General features: G+C 34.0%; 1 protein-coding gene across 5 annotated transcripts in view; it reads left to right on the top strand.

Annotated features, from left to right (window-relative positions):
- The first annotated feature begins 2,708 nt into the window (after positions 1–2,708).
- Positions 2,709–19,604, top strand: part of enox1 (ecto-NOX disulfide-thiol exchanger 1) — a 260,708-nt gene continuing 243,812 nt past the window's right edge. For all 5 annotated transcript variants that reach the window (XR_012385265.1, XR_012385266.1, XR_012385267.1 and 2 more), the window contains exon 1: positions 2,709–2,874. The gene's annotated coding sequence lies outside the window, so the exon portion shown is untranslated. The remainder of the gene's footprint in view (positions 2,875–19,604) is intronic.

The raw sequence follows: 19,604 nt of genomic DNA, 5'->3' as shown, positions 1-19,604 counted from the left end.
AAAGTCAAAGGGGGGCTAATAATTCTGACTTAAACGATTGTATAAACGCAATATCACACTCGTAGCAGTGCGATATGGCTGTATACTCGTGTGATATTGCTCATATATATATATATATTTATATATAATTTAATATAGAATAAATACATATTAAAAATACTACATATTTGTATTTTAGGGATCTTAAAGGACTTATTTTTGGGCCAAAATAGGCACAAATGCTTAAAATCGCTATAAAATGTGAAAGGTTTTTCTCTGCCTTCAACTTCATTTTCGGTTATTCCATTTTATTAAAAATTGCTAAAAAAAAATTTATTTTTATAATATCCCTTTACCTAACAAATGCCAGAGGCAAGTCAACCCTCAACTGTGTTCTGATAAATCTGTTTGTTTAGATTACATTGTTAAAATAAACAATAGATATCAATACTGCATGTGCCATAGTAATTTTCAGAAAACCTAAGAAAATTACTTATAAATAACAACAAACTTATTTTCTTTCTAGCAGGAAATGTCTAACAGGAGCCTGTAGTTAAAATAGTTTAGCATTTTTTCCTTCAAAAATAAAATCACAATATCATCATCAAGTGAACACAATAAAACTGCACTAAAATACATTTAGACCAGTTATATAAAAAATAAAACACACTGAACTGAAGTGTTTTTAAAACATTTAAGCTGTATTTTTTCCGATAGTCGACAGAACAAGTCATTATTATACAATAACTTGCCTAATTACCATAAACTGCTAAGTTAACCTAAGTAACCTTGTAAAGCCTTTAAATGTCACTTTAAGCTGTATGGAGATGTCTTGAAAAATATCTAGTCAAATATTATTTACTGTCATCATGGCAAAGTAAAATAATTCAGTTATTAGAAATGAGTTAAAACACACACACACACACAGCCAGCAATATCTGTCTTGAGAAATTATGTGCATTACAACATGTACATTAAGAATGGATGACAGGATATTTTTTAGAAAAAGACCATGAGAGAAAAAAACCCACACAAATATAAATATTGGCAGTTTATTCTGCTGTGACAATCCCTGATAAATCAGGGACTAAGCTGAAGGAAAATGAATATATATATATATATATATTTCTCCACTATTTTCAAGTGATAAAGGCATCTCAAATAAACATATTGCTAAATTGTAGACAATTATATTCAGAAATCATACACAAGTATAACACAGCTAATACTCATCATTCAGTCACTCATTTGTTACTTTATGACGTGTCACAGTGGCGAGTTGATAATTTGATAAACCGACTAAAGCGTTCTGCCAAACCCGACATGTGTGTCCAGTGGCCAACAGAGGGAGTACAATTACCAGATTATTTGTAAAATACTGTGCTGACATTGCTGCTTCCCTCAATCTCATCTGATTTGTAGGATCTAAAATATAATTTTTGGAGCTTTGCGAACTTCACATTACATTTAATGAAGCGAAAATAGACAGATCATGGCATTTAATTATATTAGAGATTCGACTAAATCTCGAGAAGTTTCTGACTGCATCAACAGAACAGAAAATATATTGTTCGTCCATCATCCATTAAAAAACACCAAACACTTTAATAATTATAATAGTAATAATAATAACTATAATACAATTAATATTAATATTATCATAATATAATACCGCCATTATTATTATTATTATTATTATTATTATTATATTATTATTATTATTATATAAACGACAATAATAATATTTAAAAATAATAATTATTATTAATATAAATATTATAGCACCATTACATTAAGTAGGTTATTATTATTATTATTATTATTATTATTATTATTATTATTATTATTCATTGTTCATTTATTTTTGGATAATATACATTATTATTTTGTATAGTTTTTTAATTAATTGTTTTCCTTTACATGCCAACCTGCTAATTTACATTCAAATAATGAGCCGGTTTATTAATTCATTAATTTATTTTATTTTCGGCTTAGTCCTTTTATCAATCCAGGGTTGCCACAGCAGAATGAACGGCCAACTTATCCAGCACATCATGTTTTATGCAGCAGATGCCCTTCCAGCTGCACCCAGTACTGGAAAGCACCCATACACACTCATTCACACTCATACACTACTTAATAACTTATTACAATAACCTATTATTATTATTATTATTATTATTATTCATTTATTTTATGATAATATATTATACATTATTATTTAGTATAGTTTTTCAAAAAAAATTTCCTTTACACGCCAACCTGCTAATTTACACCAAATAATGAGCCGGTTTATTATTATTATTATTATTATTATTAAAGTTTTAAAATAAATTATTACTATTATTGAAAAATTACTTATGTTATTATTATTATTAATATTATTTATAACAATTTTATAGTATTATATTTAAATGTATTATTATTATTATTATTGTTATTATATTATTATGCTTTTATTTATTTATTTATTTAAGGATAATATACTACATTTTTTACATCAAATAACATGACGGTAATATGAATTTATTATTTTCTTATTAATGTAAACAGTAGCTATGCAGTGTATAATTGCAATCGTGACTACAACATTTACCAGCTTCAAGCATACAAATATCCATCTGGTTGTTCTATTGACAAAACACACACACACGCACACATGAAGTGTCTTCGCTCATTGGCGGCAGTTCTCCGGACTCGTGCACGCTGATCCGTGTCGCGCGCGCCTCAGTCTCTGGTTGTGAGCGCGTGGAAGCAGCAGCTGTTCCGTCAGATGCAGCAGCACTGAAGAGCGACGACGGATACCGTTTAAAATTTCAGCTTCATTCACGGTTATTTCGCAGGATTATCTCGCCGAATCACACCGGGGGCTCGGAGTGGACTCTCTTCACAACGGTAAGAGTCGTTCCTCGTTCTTCAGCGTTGCCGTTTTGCCTATTCGCTCATGTGTTTGCCCCAGTCCTGATAGCGTCTGCTAGTTCCCATTCTTCTCATTTCATCAGACCGAGCTGAGCTCCATCACAGCGTTTCCCCTATCAGAGCATCAGTCACATTTACGAGCGGTGTATTTACGTTTGTTTACATCCATTTACACCTTCTTTCTAAACCGCGCGCGACTCTCACCGGAGAGTCATGGATTCATCTTATACTTGTTGGAATACTTGTTGAAACAGAATGATTGTTGTAGGCTGTTGAATATGTTGAGCGTGTTGCAGTTTCGAAAGTTTAAGGCGCAATGTTGTTTAGGAGAGTGGAAGACTTTATGAAGCACGCTGTTTATTTAGAGTGATGATATCTAACAAACAAGAAGTTTTTTTGAGGCTGTGATTTTATTCAGTCACGTTGGTTAACTTGTATTCTGAGAAATTGATTGTTTGGTTTGTTTTAGTTCTGTTATTGTGTTTGAGTGGCTCTGCGCTGCACTGTAGAAACGCCGATGCCCTTGATATCATCATGTCACCTGGGCAACCGCTTCAGCACCATGGAGAGAGTTCAATCTGCTGGCTGAGCGCTCAACTCCACATTCCCGGAAAGCGAAGTTATGCTCATCTGGGAGATTTCTCTGTTAACTCACGTGCTATGCTTGCTGTCAAACTTTTTTTTTTGTTTGTTTGTGTGGGACCTTATGACACAAATCTTGCAGCTATACTGAAACAAACTAGTTTTCTATATTTCTATATTCTTGGCTTTTCTTGTATTTTTATAAAACTGTTTGGTCCTCAGATTTAGTTGGCTCTTTAAGTAAATGTTCAATTACATACACTGAAATAAATAAAATAAGATAAGCACAAGCCCGTAGCCAGTCCAGGGAAAGGGGTGGTTCTTTTTTCTTCAAAAGTGAACCTTTTTTTATTTGCCTCATTTTCTATTTAATTTAAATACTGCTTTTTAGTTACATTATTAACTGAATTAGCTATTAAATTCATTTATTCATTTTCTTTTTGGCTTAGTCCCTTTATTAATCTGGGGTCGCCACAGTGGAATGAACAGCCAACTTATCCAGGATATGTTTTAGGCAGCGGATGCCCTTCCAGCTGCAACCCATCACTGGGAAACATCCATACACACTCAATCACACACATACACTTAGAACAATTTAGCTCACCCAATACACCTGTACCACATGTCTTTGAATTTGTGGGGGTAACGGGAGCACCCAGAGAAAACCCACACGAATGCGGGGAGAACATGCAAACTCTACACATAAACGCCAACCGACCCAGCCGAGGCTCGAACCAATGACCTTTTTGCTGAGAGGCAACAGCACTACCTACTACGCCACTGCGTCACCTGTTCTGGAGACTATCGAAAACAAATATAGCTTAAAGGGTCTAATAATTTTGACCTTAAAATGGTTTTTAAAAAAATTAAAACTGCTTTTTGTTTTAGCCGAAGACTTTCTCCAGAAGAAAAAAAAAAAAAATCAGATATACTGTGAAAATTTCTTTGCCCTGTTTAACAAAGTTTGGGTAATAATAAAAAAAGACATAGATAAATTAAAGGGGGGCTAATAAATCTATAATTTATTCTATAAAATATATTTATAATTAGGTTTATTGGATTTTTACAATAATACAGACATAACAATAAAACTTAAAAAAGACATGCAAAGAAAAATATCAACACAAAACAATAGAGAGGGAAAAAAAGCCTCAGATTATATACAGTTGAAGTCAGATTTATTAGCCCCCCTAAATCATTAGCGCCCCTGATTATTTTTTTCCCCAATTTCTGTTCTGTTCTGGGAAGATTGTTTCAGCACATTTCTAAGCATAATCGTTTTAAAAACCTATTTCTAATAACTGATTTATTTTATCTTTTCCATGATGACAGTAAATAATATTTTACTAGATATTTTTCAAGACACTTCTATACAGCTTAAAGTGACATTTAAAGGCTCAACTAGGTTAATAGGGTGAACTAGGCAGGTTAGGGTAATTAGGCAAGTTATTGTATATCGATGGTTTGTTCTGCACACTATTGAAAAAAAAAAATTGCTTAAAGGGGCTAATAATTTTGTCCCAAAAATGGTTTTTAAAAAATTAATAACTGCTTTTATACTAGCCGAAATAAAACAAACAAGACTTTCTCCAGAAGAAAAAATATTATCAGACATACTGTCAAAATTTCATTGCTCTGTTAAACATCAGTTTGAAAATATTTAAAAAAGAAAATAAAAATCAAAAGGGGGCTAATAATTCTGACTTCAACTGTATAAAACAGGACCACTCCAAATAAAAAAAAAACATTGCTTATTGTTTTAGAAAAAATTAAGTTATAATATTCCTTTTAGCATGGTAGGGTAAAGACTAGGTTCCAAACAATCCAAATATGGAGTCTAAACGTTGAAAAAACATTCTGTTTTGTGTAAAACATGGGTAAGATGTTCCAGGGAAATTAACTCTTGTGCCAAACTTTAAGTGATGGAGATTTATCACTAATCCAATTAAGTAAAAGTTTTTTTTTTTCTCGCGGCAAGGATAATATATTTAGCAATTTCTTATTAGCTGATGAAAAAATGTGTCCATTAGATATACCCAAAAACAATAAAACTGGGTCAAAATCCAGCTGCATGTTAAGATCTTTTTCATTGCCCCCAGCACCAAAGACCAAAACCCTTGCAGTCTGTTACATGTCCACATACAATACGTTAAAGTACCTAATTTTACATTTTAACACATTAGGGGGTTAGGGGGGATATGGAGTCTGTGTATTATTTTATATTGTATTTCTCTTATACATATACAAACAGATGTTTTCTTTGCATTAGACCAAATATTATCCCATGTTTCCTTATCAGTATCAGTAACTAACTCTTCCTTCCATTTTATTATTAAATGAGCATGAATAATTGCATTGACTTTCCATTGAGATGATTGTGATTTTAACTGTAAAGGTAAAAGTGATGGTGTGGACCAGGTGTTTTGAAAGCTGTACTGTCTGCGTTTTCTCTAGTGAATGGAGAGTTGTGTGATTTTTTTTGTTTACATCGAAAATATGATCAATGAGCATTTGAAGTGTGTTTCACGATTATTTGCGTGTTGTTGTTTCCTTTGCCGTTCCACTCAGAGAAAATACAGAGTGGAGTTATTAAAAATGTACTTTGAGCAAGTGAAGACAAATATCTGTCGCACTGCTCCACTCATCTATGCTACTTCAGTCTGGCTTTCTGAAGGTGCTTTGCTTGGTTATGTGAAGCTCGATGATTTAGATTATTTTGCTGACAGATGAGAAATATACACTGTAAAAAATGCTGGGTTCCACAATTTCTTGTGCTGTCAAGATGTTGTCCCAAAATGTAGTTCCAACCCAAATCAATTAAGTGACAGTGCATTCAGAAAGTATTTATAGCGCTTCACTTTTTCCACATTTTTTATGTTACAGCTTTATTCCAAAATGGATTTAATTCATTTATTTGCTCAAAATTCTACACACAAAATCACAGAATCACAATGTGACATTTATTTTAATTGTTGCAAATTTATTACAAATAAAAAAACTGAAAAATCACGTGCATAAGTATTCACAACCTTTGCTCAATACTTTGTTGATGCACCTTTAGCAGCAATGACAGCCTCAAGTCTTTTTGAATATGATGCCACAGGCTTGGCACACCTGTCTTTGGGTAATTTTGCCCATTCCTCTTTGCAGTACCTCTCAAGCTCTATCAGGTTGGATTAGAAGTGAAGGTGTACAGCCATTTTCAGATCTCTCAGGAAATGTTCAATAGGATTTAGGTCTGGATTCTGGCTGGGCCACTTAAAAACATTCACGAAGTTGTTGTGAAGCCACTCCATTGATATTTTGGGAGTGTGCTTTGTGTCATTGTCCTGCTAGAAAATGATCCGTTGCCCCAGTCTGAGGTCAATAACACTCTGAAGCAGGTTTTCATTCATGACATCTCTGTACATTGCTGCATTCATCTGTCCCTCTATCTTGACTAGTTTTCCAGTTCCTGCTGCTGAAAAAAATCTCCTCAGCATGATGCTTCCACCACCATACTTCACAGGGATGGGATTAGCCTGGTAATGTGCAGTGCCTGTTTTTCTCCAAATGTAATGCCTAGCATTCACTCCAAAAAGTTAAATTTTAGTCTCATCAGACAAGAGAATTTAGTTTATTATGGTCTGAGAGTCCTTCAGATGCCTTTTGGCAAATTGCAGGCCGGAAGTGGCTTCTGTCTGACCACTCTACCATACAGGCCTGATTGGAGGGTTGCTGCACAGATGGTTGTCCTTCTGTTAGGTTCTCCTCTTTCCAAAGAAGAACGCTGGAGCTCAGACAGAGTGACCATCGGGTTGCTGATCACCTCCCCGACTAAGGCCTTTCTCCCCTAATCACTCAGCTTAGATGGCCGACCAGCTCTAGGAAGAGTCCTGGTGGTTCCAAACATCTTCCACTTACGGATGATGGAGGCCATTGTGATCATTGGAACTTTCAAAGCAGCAGAAATGTTTCTGTAAACTTCCCCAGCCTTGTGTCTTGAGACAATCCTGTCTCAGAAGTCTACAGACAATTCCTTTGTCTTCATGTTTGGTTTATGTTTTGACATGCACTGCCAACCCTGGGACCCTATATAGACAGGTGTATGCCTTTTCAAATCAGGTCCAATCAGCTGAATTTACCACAGTTAAACTCCAATTAAGCTGCTGAAACATCACAAGAATGATCAGTGGAAACAGAATGTACCTGAGCTCAACTTAGAGCTTCATAGCAAAGACTGTAAATATTTATGTACAGTTGAGGTCAGAATTATTACCCCCTGTTTATTTTTTCCCCCAATTTCTGTTTAACAGAGAATATTTTTTTCAGCACATTTCTAATCATAATAGTTTTAATAACTCATTTCTAATAACAGATTTATTTTATCTTTGCCATGGTGATAGTAAATAATATTTGACTAAATATTTTTCAAGACACTTCTATTATCAGACTATTAAAGTGAAACACTAAATGAATACTTTAACTCTATTTTTACAAATTTAATTGGCTTGAACACAAACAAATTATGTTGTCCCCCAAAAACTTAAGAATTGCCTTGTTTCTACTCATTTAAATAAGTAGTTTAAACAAGCACCAAAATTATATATATATATTTGTGTACAAATCGTTGGGCTAAAAAAAAAAACTGGATATATTTCCCAAAAGCATCACAACCCTAAGTAGATTGTAAAATTAGCTTACCTTTGATCTTAATCTTATGGTCTGTTTCCCCAAATCATCATAAATTGAGTAGCACGTGAAAATCAGGGTAGATCTTTGAGTGGTCAGAGTAATCGATAAAGTTATCGACCTGCAAGACAATCGATTATACCTTTAACTCAATTCAAGTGCAGTGGGATTGTAGGTTGTTTGCACATAACGTCATTGAGAATGCTTGAAATTCAGATGGAGGGCAGGAAGTGAGTCTTTTTCATACACTGTAAAACCCAACAGTCAACTTTATCAAATGAGTGTAGTTAACTCAAAATTGACTGAAAGTTAATTCTACTCATTTAAAAAGAGTTTTGAACTCAGTGTTGAAGGAAATAAGGTAATTAAATACCTCATTACTTCAGTACTAATATAGATTAGTTTTTTAACTCGAATGGTTTGTTGCTATCGGTTTCCTCAAACGGAGTTGCCTTAACTTATTGGGTTTTACTGTGCTTAAATTGTTTTGTTTACTCAAATGAATTAAGTTCACACTACTCATTAGGATTAGATTTTGATCTTAAGTGCATTGTTGCAATGGGTTTCCTTAAATGGTTTGAGTTACCTTAATTTTTTGGGTTTTACAGTGTAGGAATGGCAATCAGAACATCCAAATGTTTATGTTTTGTGTTGTTTATAGTTGTTTAAATTAGCAAAAATGAAAAAGGCCAAACTGCTTTTATGGATTTCCAAAAGTTTTTGCTCAAAAAGAGGAAAAGTTTAAGAAACTGACTGAAGAAATGGAAGAAAATCTGCCTTGTTATAAACTATTTTTTCAATACATCAATGTGTGCAACTTTTTTGGACGTAATAATTGGTTTAACAGCACTAATACAGATAATTTGCAATAATCCATGGTGGAATAACTTAAACAACTGTAATGCTAACATCAAGATGCGTAGCAGCATTGAATGTTTTTTTTTGCTGGTTAGTTCATTGACCAAACAAAAAATAAATGCTGCCCCTGCGAGCAAAACTAGACAGTTGTCATTGTGGAGTATTAGTGTTCCCCGTCCACTAACATTTATTCATTCATTTTCCTTCAGCTTTGTCCCTTTATTCATCAGGGATCGCCAGAGTGGAATGAACCGCCAACTTATCCAGCATTTGTTTTATACAGCGGATGCCCTATCAGCTGCAACCCAGTACTGGGAAACATCCATGCACACTCATTACACATATACACTACAGACAATTTAGTTCGTCCAATTCCCCTATAGCGCATGTCTTTGGACTGTGGAAGAAACCGGAGCACCCAGAGAAAACCCACGCAAACAAGGGGAGGACATGCAAACTCCACACAGAAATGCCAACCAACCCAGCTGGGACTCAAATCAGCAACAATTCTTGCTTTGAGGCTACAGTACTAACCACTGAGCCACCGTGTTGCCCCGTCCACTAACAACAATTGTGCATAAGAAAATCTGGAAGATAACAATATCAACTTAAAAAAATGTTATATTAATTTATAGTAAATACAAGAGTTTTGAATCACAGTAAAGAGTATAATGTAGAACAACTTTGTTAATGAATGCTATACTGTAATATATTACATTGTTTCCCAACCGTGTTCCTGGACGCACACCAACAGTGCATATTTTGAATGTCTCCCTTATCTGACCCATTCACTTTAGGTTTTGGAGTCTCTTCTAATGTACTACTGAGTTGATTTAGGTGTGTTTGATTTGGAGGAGGTTGAAAATGTGTACTGTAGGTGTGCCTTGAAGAACAGGGTTTGGAAATACTGGTATAGTAAATGGATAAACTGTAATAGACTTCTATTGTGTATTGTGATAGTGTATAATTATAGAGTTGAAGAATATTCAGTGGTTTATTGGACAATCCATTTATTACAATAGTTGTGTTGTACACAGTAGCTACCATATAATTACCACAACCGTTTAATTCAAGTGATTATCTAAAGTATGGTTCAAAACACTATAATATTTACTATAATACTGTTTTCATGTGATAGCTAACAGTATCTACCACCTTAATGGCTGGCAAATTTATTTTAGTCCAGTATTCAATTAATCTTCATTTCTATAACACTTTTACAATGCAGATTGTGTCAAAGCAGCTTAACTTTAGAACTGTGTCAGTCCAGCTTTTGGTGGAAAACTTGGTTTACTTCATAATATAAAGATCATGTCCAACGTGGTTATTTTATATCTTTATTGAAATATGGTATAAATCACAAAAATGCAGACTTTCCTCGACGTCTTCAGTGGCGTAGGCGACGACAACGTGGGGAAGCGATCACAAACTAAGGAGCAGGAAAGGGGGCGGGGTGGAGCGACAACGGGGGGAAACCTTCACAAACTGAGGAGTGATCGCAAACCGAAAGCGGCTAGAGCGTCAAAGTAGTAGAAGTCATTCATTTTCAATGAGAACCGGCGGCGAGAAACAGCGCGCCGCGTCTTCTCCGGTGTGAGCGTCGAGGATTGTTGAAATCAAATCAACTTTATGGTATGAGCTATCAGAATGAAGTACTCCACCGCTTGAGAGGTGTTCAGAGAACACAGACCTGTGAACTCTGGTTCCGACAACAGTTGTTCCCAAGAGTTTGATTATTGCGGTTGCCAGATTTTCAATTATTGAAAATCGCGACGACGCGGGGCCCCCCCACGATGCGTGCCCTGCGGTGCCCTGCAACTTTTTTCTTTTTGTCCTGCATCTAAATTTTGCGCATCACCAGAACCCCGTGATTGAAAACAACATATAATTTAAGGTTTTTGTTTAACTAATTGTTAAACTTTTAACACCACTAACAGAGTTGACATTTTCCACCATTTTGTGCTTCGACTAAAGATGTTAACCTCAAACATGATACCACATGGCATGTTAAAACAGAATTTAGTGTTTTTTTTTTCATTATAAAAGTGAATATGAATTTCACTGCAAATCACAATAACAGAGTAATTAATTTTCTCGATTTTAATTGTCACGATTTTCTCACGACTCTGTAATGTGAAAAAACGATGTGTAATGTGAGATTACATACTTTTTACCCAATTAAGCTAATAAACTTATTGTGATTGATATGTGTTAGTCAGACATAAATGAAGCAAATAAAAACAAGATTTATGTAATAATAGCACATCCAATGTGTTTCAAGCGCTTCTTATTAATTTATCTATTGTGGGGAGTATCAACTCAATCTCACGGCAATTCGTAGCTTTTTAATTTAGTGGCTAATTGATATGAATTCATACAATCTAATTTGTATAATTTAGTATGATTTATTTATCCCCCAACATGGCCAACCCTGCATGTGTAAACTTTGGCCACCCCTGTGGCCACCCCAATATAATTTTGGATATTACTGATTCAAATGTACATTCGTAAATTCACAATAAATAAATAAATGTGTCGCCTCACAGAAAGAAGGTTGCTAATTCGTGCCTCGGCTGGATCAGTTGTCGTTTCTGTGTGGAGTTTGCATGTTCTCCCTGCGTTCGCATGGGTTTCCTCCCACTGTCTAAAGACATGCGGTACAGGTAAATTGGGTAAGCTAGTTTGACCGTAGTGTATGAGTGTGGATGAGTGTGTGTGGATGTTTCCCAGAGATGGGTTGCAGCTGGAAGGGCATCTGCTGCATAAAACATATGCTGGATAAGTTGGTGGTTCATTCCGCTGTGGCGACCCCAGAATTATAAGAGGACTAAGTCGAAAAGAAAATCAATGAATAAATAAATAAATAAATAAATAAATAAATAAATAAATAAATAAATAAATAAATTTTTGTGGATCGATTGGTGCCACTGACGTAGCTGATTCACTGCCCCTCCCCCTCCTCAATCGTTGTTGACGCACATACATTCAATAGACAGCAATGACAATTTAATATTTATCCACATCAATAGAAGAAGTTGTAGTAATAAAATTGTGGCTCAAAAAGGAATATTGAAAAATTATATTATTAGGGTCTGTATAGTGAGTGTGTGTATAATGCATTTTCTTCAGTTTGTTCATTTGTTTGTTTTATTAATAAATTCAGAAATATTCATTAATTTTAGACATGGAATATACTGTATGCGGTACAATAAAAGTATGTGAAAAATAACTGAAAAGTTATTTATTTAAATGAAAATTGTTTTGAAACTTAAAAATATTGATTTTAAAATGGTTTGCACATGTACTTGCTGATTTATTTCAAGGAATAAATTGCAAAGTTTCAAGAGTAATTAATTGAATGAATTAAAACCACATTATTTGATTTACCAGAAACAACAATATACCATTACACTGAATTTATAATTTTTTTGTGAGTCACCCCAAGGTTAGGTGTGGCCTCTTCTGGCCACCTCTAAGAATATTTTTCTGGGGGCGGCACTGTCCCCCAATGACAGTTGGGTTTAAGGGTGAGGTTGGGTGCCACGGCTCCATTTTAAAGTTGTGTATTTCTATAAGACTAAACTCATTCATTCAAATTAGCCACTAAATTGATAATAATATGTTTCCTTGTGAGATCAGGCTGGGAGTATGGATCTGTGTCAATTTTGCCTCCCGAATATTAAGTAAACCAATCTCATAGATTTTTAATAATTGTATCTGTCTTTTTCTACAACAAGACAAATTTATACCATATTTATATATTTTACCTGATTAAATCTAATAATATTTGATTTTAACATATTTGCATTGATTCTAAGGAATGCAACAACACACATTTCAAAACACTGACAAAATAAATAAAATAAAAAGGTTACAAACTTCATTGTGATTCATTTTTTTGAGTGACATGAATATGGACACCAATAATTCGATTCGATAATACGATTAGGACAATACTCTGATTAGGCGTCAATATAAACACCAATTTTATTTAATTAATCTAATTAACGTCATAATCGAACTAAACAAAAATCGGATTAAGACATGAAGTATGCCGATTTTAGTCGTATTATTGAAGTGCAGTCCAGACATGTAAACACCAAAATCAAATTACCATCGTTTGCCGCATTTTGTGACAGGATATTCCATACACATATGCCAGTTTGACACTATTCTCTGCACCTACTGAGTAAGTGAAGGACCACAGACGCATACACTGAAAAATGCAAGTTTTCTTTTTCTCCACTTTGGCATGCGGTGTCAAATTCCATCAAAACAACACTCTTCCACCAATCCCTATTTCGCATTCGCATCTAGTACCTAAGTTTGTCACAGGGAGCATGAATGAAATGTTCCCAAATAAAAGTGAACGTGCCGAACTGCAAATAAAGATGAATAATTTAAAATAAAACACCCGAAATTACATGAAACTCTGGAGGAAACATGGATAGTGTGATGACGCAACGATGTTAATTGATCTATGTGCTATAACATGTAAAACAGGATCACGAAAAGAAAATTCAAAAAGCAACTCATATAAACACCTTAATCATATTGTCTAAATCAGATTAAGGCAAATCATTTGATTACTGATGTCCATGTAAATGTAGTCATTCTCACACTTTCATGTTACACGTTTATAGCCTTGCACATAGAAAACACTCATAAGAGCTAAGGTACATTATTTTTGGGAAACCAGACCTCGTTCCAGTCTCAAACAAATCTATTTAATCTATTTAATTTTTTGCATGTTGAACTATTGCCTAAAACAGGCCCCAAATGCAATGCAATTGTTTCCTCTGATTAATCAATGCAGCACTTGTAGCCAAGCTTCTGATTAAATAGAGAATTAGAAATGATTTGACTGCACAACCTGCAAAATTCTGTCGACCCATTAGTTACAGTGAAGGAAAGTGTTTAGTTGCTGTCATTGTTATGTTGCACTGAACTTGCATTGTTTTCCATTCTAGGTCACTCATGCACCTCAACAAGTACTGTTTTTGAAACAACAGCAAATGAGTTCTTTATGGATGGCCTAGCAAAATCAGCACACAACAACTAAATCCACCCTTTAATCAGAACTGGCAGAACTGAGCTACAATAATAAGCTGAGAAGACAAAAGAAATTATGATATTTAATACCGACTTCATGAACGCTTGACCTGCTGTTTATTATGATAGACAAACACTTGCAGTGGTGCAAGCAACAAGCTAAAGAGATAAATCCCTCTGGCTCGTCTTTTAAGGGATAAAAGGCTTATCACAGTGGATGCGATGCGAGAACTCAAATGTTTTAACTTATTTATAAGTGCAAATATTTTAGAAAATGTGTTGTTTTTAGTTTTAGCTGGGCCGGGAATTCAAATCTAAATGTAAATAGTGATCTGCACATCAATAGATAATATAAACATGATTAATGAAATCAAACAAAACCAAAAGAAATGACTGATGCATAAGGTGAAGGGAAATACAACTGGATCTCTGGAGGGAGATTGAGATCTAACAAGAGTACAAGGATGATGCAGTATAAGAAACTCAGTATAAGAAACTCTTTTTTATAAAGCTTTTGATGGTTTAAAAAAAAGTCAAAGCAAAAGTCAAAGCATTCTATTGCTGCTCCTTTTCTTTTAAAACTGTCTACATAACTGTCTACATAGAAAGAAAAACACTGATTGAAGTGTGTTAGTTGTAATGAGTCTAAATACTTTACCTGTATTTATTTGTTTTTGCACAGGATGTCCTAATCCACACACTGCTAAAGTTATTTTTTTAGATTTTTTTTTGAGTTTCTAGTCAAAATATTTGAAAATACTTAAAACCGCGATGCATTTTGTAGAAAAGCAAAACATATAGTCTCATTTTAAAAAATAATATGTTAAAACTAGGTGAGTTTTTCTTAAAACAAGCTAAATAATCTGCCAATAAGGTAGGCCTAAACAATCTTATGCAAGATGGAAAAACAAGATTGTTTTGTTTGTTTTAAGGACAAACTTGCTTAATTTTGGTATGTTATTTCTTAAAGCAAGACAGTATTTTTTACTTGTCTAAAAAAGGCTTCTTGAATGAAGAATTTTTTGATATTTGGACCAGAAACAAGTCAAAAACTCAAAGTAAGAAAAGCATTTTTGCCATACTTTTTGCATACCCATGTTCTTATTTTGTATTTATTCAACATAATCTAGTGATATACCTATGCAGAGACACTGAAATGCAAAGCATTAGCATATGAACACCATCTGATCCGTCAATTGTTTAAATACAAGCAAATTTACAAACTTACAAATAAATCTTTACATACTGAAATTGTGGCATTAGCATTTGGATTAGTTGGTGTTCAGTTGCCATATCAATGACATTATGCTTTCAGTCACAGTAGTTTATTTATTTAAATTTAATGTTGTTTGACTTTCCTTATTTTTTTGAACATCAAAGGAGATATTTAGAAGAAAGCTGAAAACTTATAACCATTGACTTCCATAGTATTTATTTATTATTTTGTATATAGGTCAAAAAATCTTCTTACGTGTTCAACAAAAAAATAAATAAACTAATAAAATAAAATAAGATAAAAAATGCTGGGTTCCACACAGTTCCTTCCTGTTGAACCAACACAAATTGATTAACTTAACTTAATTGTTTTAGGAATTTATGTGGATTGAACATAAAACAATTAAGTTTCCCCCCCCAAAAAAAACTTTAAGAATTGTGTTTTTTTTAAAACTCATTTTAAATAAGTAGTTTGAATCAGCAGCACAAGTCATTTTTAAAGTGAACTCATGAAGGCTTAAAACCACAAGTAAATAGCAAGTCCCAAAAATGCCACATAGAAGTCAATGACTATTTTTACTTAACATTTTTTAGTATGTCTTCCTTTGTGTTTAACAGATGAAGTAAACTCAAACAGGTTTGAAAAAAAAAGAATGAGTAAATGATGACAAATTTGTAATTTTAGTGTAAAGTACCCCTTTAATAATCATTTCAAACTTATAACAAACTGGTATTATCTGTAATAATTGAATTTCATGGAATTGACCATGCGTAAACCTTAATTAAGCAATTTAATAAATGATTAAAATATAAAATATACTTCTGTGTTCAATTACACTGTCCATTGGATAAGCTGTCTGCCATCATCAAGGAATTCAGTCAGCCAACTAAAATCCGCCAACTAAAATCAACTAAACTATGAATTTAATTTAATGTCAGTCACCACAAATGGCTGTCCCCTTAATAGGGTATAGGGCTGATTACCTGCTTAGTCAAAGATTGCATTATGTCATTCATATGATGTGTGCTAGAATTCAAATCACTTACCTTCTTCATGCAGTTGATCGAGGTTATATTTTCAGCAGTCAACACTTTCAGTTCTGATATGTACCTCACATTCTGCCATACAAGATTTGATCATTTAAACTACTTTTGAACTACTGTCTTTTCTGAATGTTTGCATTTATACTGTACAGAGGATACAGAAAAACCAGTGAGTAGTTACATTACAGTAATCCAGTCTAGAGGTCATGAAAGCATGAACTAACCTTTCAGCATATGTGAGAAGTAACATGTTTCTTACAGTAGCATATAAATCTTTCTAAATTGAAGGAAGGCTGTTTTTGTGACTTGGTCGCAAATATGATTTTCTAAATTTAAGCTTCTGTCAAATATAACACCAAGGTCTTTGATTATAGAACTAATGCTAGCATCGTGAGTAGTCTTTTGGTCCTATAAGTAATACTGCTGTCTTTTCTGAATGTAATGTAAAAAAGTTGTCTGTCATCTTTTACATCTTAAACACACTCAGTTAGCTTCACACAGCTTTAAATATCTGTTAAAATTGTTTTGCATAAAAAGTGAAAGCTAATCCAATTCTTTCTAGCAATATCTCCAATGCAGGGCCAGCACATATATTGTAGTGAATTAGCTTAAATGGAATTGAAGAATTATTTGAACAGGGCTTAGACTCTTTAAATCTGAACATCTGAACGAATCTGAACGAATCGTCCAGCGTTCATTCGAAAAGACAGCTGACTTCAGTTATGGCTAATGCTATCAAAATTAAAATCAACTTATAATAATCACGAAAAACAGACAGAAAGAGCTCAGGGGTAACTCAAATATTTGGTCGGTGCTCTCAGGGTAAGGGATTCATCAAAACAACAACAGGAATCAGTCCAAGGCACTCGAAAAATGTGGAAAATTTCAAAAGCCTTTATTCACATGGCTAAATCTTAAACCTTAAACCCTGGTTACCTTGATGAAGGCAGATTCCTGCTGAAACGCGTAGGTTTTTTAAGATTTAGCCATGTGAATAAAGGCTTTTTAAATTTTCCAATTTTTTTTGAGTGCCTTGGACTGATTCCTGTTATTTAAATCAATTTATGTTTAAGCAGGGTAGCATGGCTAGTCGTGTTTGAAGGCACACTAAACTTAACTAGACTCTCGATGGAAAAGAAAGAAAGAAAGAAAGAAAGAAAGAAAGAAAGAAAGAAAGAAAGAAAGAAAGAAAGAAAGAAAGAAAGGTATCGGAGAATGGGAATGTCTGAGCTGTGCGATTAACACATTTTGTCTGGGTCCCCGCCTGCTCCCTGGAGTCCTCTTGGGTTCTCCTGGGGTACTTCTGGGTTCAAGTCTTTCTCTGGTCTTCTAGGGGGCGGCCTTAGGCTACCAGCTTTAGAAAGGGTGGTTTTGTATCCATCCGCTGGAGCAGAGTTTACCAATGAGAAGTTATCTCCCAGAGGAACATTTAATAGTCTTTGCATGGGCATTCTGGGTATAAGCCAAAGCAGAAATGTTTACGTTTCTTAAAATGTGTATATGTTACACTCGTATTAACATGAAGTGTCAACAATCATTCAGTACACCAAATTAGCTTTGCAGGGACATCAAACATGAACTATCTACAATCTTGTTTAGCTGTGGTAGAGTTAAACATTGACTGCAGAAGTATTAAAACCATAATATTAATAATACATGAGCAAGAGACATGTTGCAAAACACCTGATTACACATACAGAGAATAAAAGTTTTCATTAAAACATCAGTTGCAAGGAGCTTATAGAAGTTCTTTGTGTGTCCATTCCTGAGCGTTCTTTGTTGCAAATACCTTGGAATGAGATTACAACTGACCATACAGTTATTGGGTGAAAATGAGGTAATTTTTTTTTTTTTAAATAAAAGCAGAATAATTATGTGGCCATATTCGTTACTATATTGAAAATAGTAAGGGGCCTGAGGAACTCCATAATTGTCCGTCATTACAATTGGCGGTTGTCCAATCACATTAATAAAATAGTAACAGTTGGTAATGACATTTTAATGCTATATTGTTGCGAAAAAACATATCATTGCTGGACAGTATTGGTTTATTATGTTTTTCACTGTGAAATAGTTTTGATTAAATGTAAGAGAAAGATTAAGGATGATGTTTAAATGATAAAAGTGCATCTATATTATGTTTGCATAAAAAATTGGCATTTTATAACAATGCTTACATTGTAAATGTTTATACACTTATTTTTTCAGCATGAGCATCAATCAGGATGTACATTAATCAAAGAGTTAGATGTAATTGTTGCATAGCAATACACTGAGACCATGCTGTATTGTTTGAGAAGGACCACATGCGTTTCTCTGCATTTAAATCAAATGATTAGAAATAAGCATTCCCATCTGTGAGGAAAGATTCATGAAAATCAAACAAAGCCTCACTTTGTGATTATTTAATAGCATTATGCCAATACTACAGTTTAGATTTCAAATATATTTCACATCTTAAGTGAGTCCTGGAAAACTTCCCTCACACTCTTAATAGTGTTTACAAATGAACAAAAGAATGCCATACTGATGTCCTCCGTCTCAAATTAAATTACCCTCAGTAACAGAATTGGCATTATAATATGGTCCAATACTTTCCACAGGCTCTGTTTTTTAAATAGCAGTGAAAGGTCTTACCGCTGGCCAGATTTTTTTGTGTTTTTTTTTTTCCATCGATCAAAAGCAAGCACAATTAGACACATGTGTAGATAATTCTTCTGCAGGCGGTTTTCTCATTAACAGTTGCTACACGCGAACCCCCAAATAAAACAAAAATTGTTAAGATCAACTGTGGAAAATTATAGTCAGCAGGTGTCTGAGCTGCAAGTGGCTGATATATTCTTAATAGACAGTCTGAGCCAGAGTAATTCCAGCATAGTGGATGTGACATTAAAAACTTGAAATTTACAGAAAATATGTATATTAACAGAATATTGAGACATCTGCTTATAGAACCACAGAGTTAAGAGATCAGAAAAATACTAATCTGTAAAAATGTTTTGTATTTAAAATGAGAAAAATAGGGCAGCACGGTGGCTCAAGTCCCTGCTGGATCAGTTGGCATATCTGTGTGGAGTTTGCATGTTCCCCCCATGTTGGCATTGGGTTTCCTCCAGTTGCTCAGGTAATATCATAATATTAAAACAAAGTTTAAATATTATGATGGTGATCTTATTTAGACTAAGCATGGCTCATTGTATGAAGCAAAAAAGGAGGGATGATGAGTCAGGGAGGTAGACTTAATAAATCTAATTCTCGGCCATGATTCGGGTCTAAGACAACAC

This window comes from Danio rerio, chromosome 9 (genome assembly GCF_049306965.1).
Source record: "Danio rerio strain Tuebingen ecotype United States chromosome 9, GRCz12tu, whole genome shotgun sequence".
In the NCBI taxonomy this organism is placed as follows: domain Eukaryota; kingdom Metazoa; phylum Chordata; class Actinopteri; order Cypriniformes; family Danionidae; genus Danio; species Danio rerio.
Note: the sequence above shows the minus strand (reverse complement) of the source record. Positions and strands in the feature narration are given on the sequence as shown.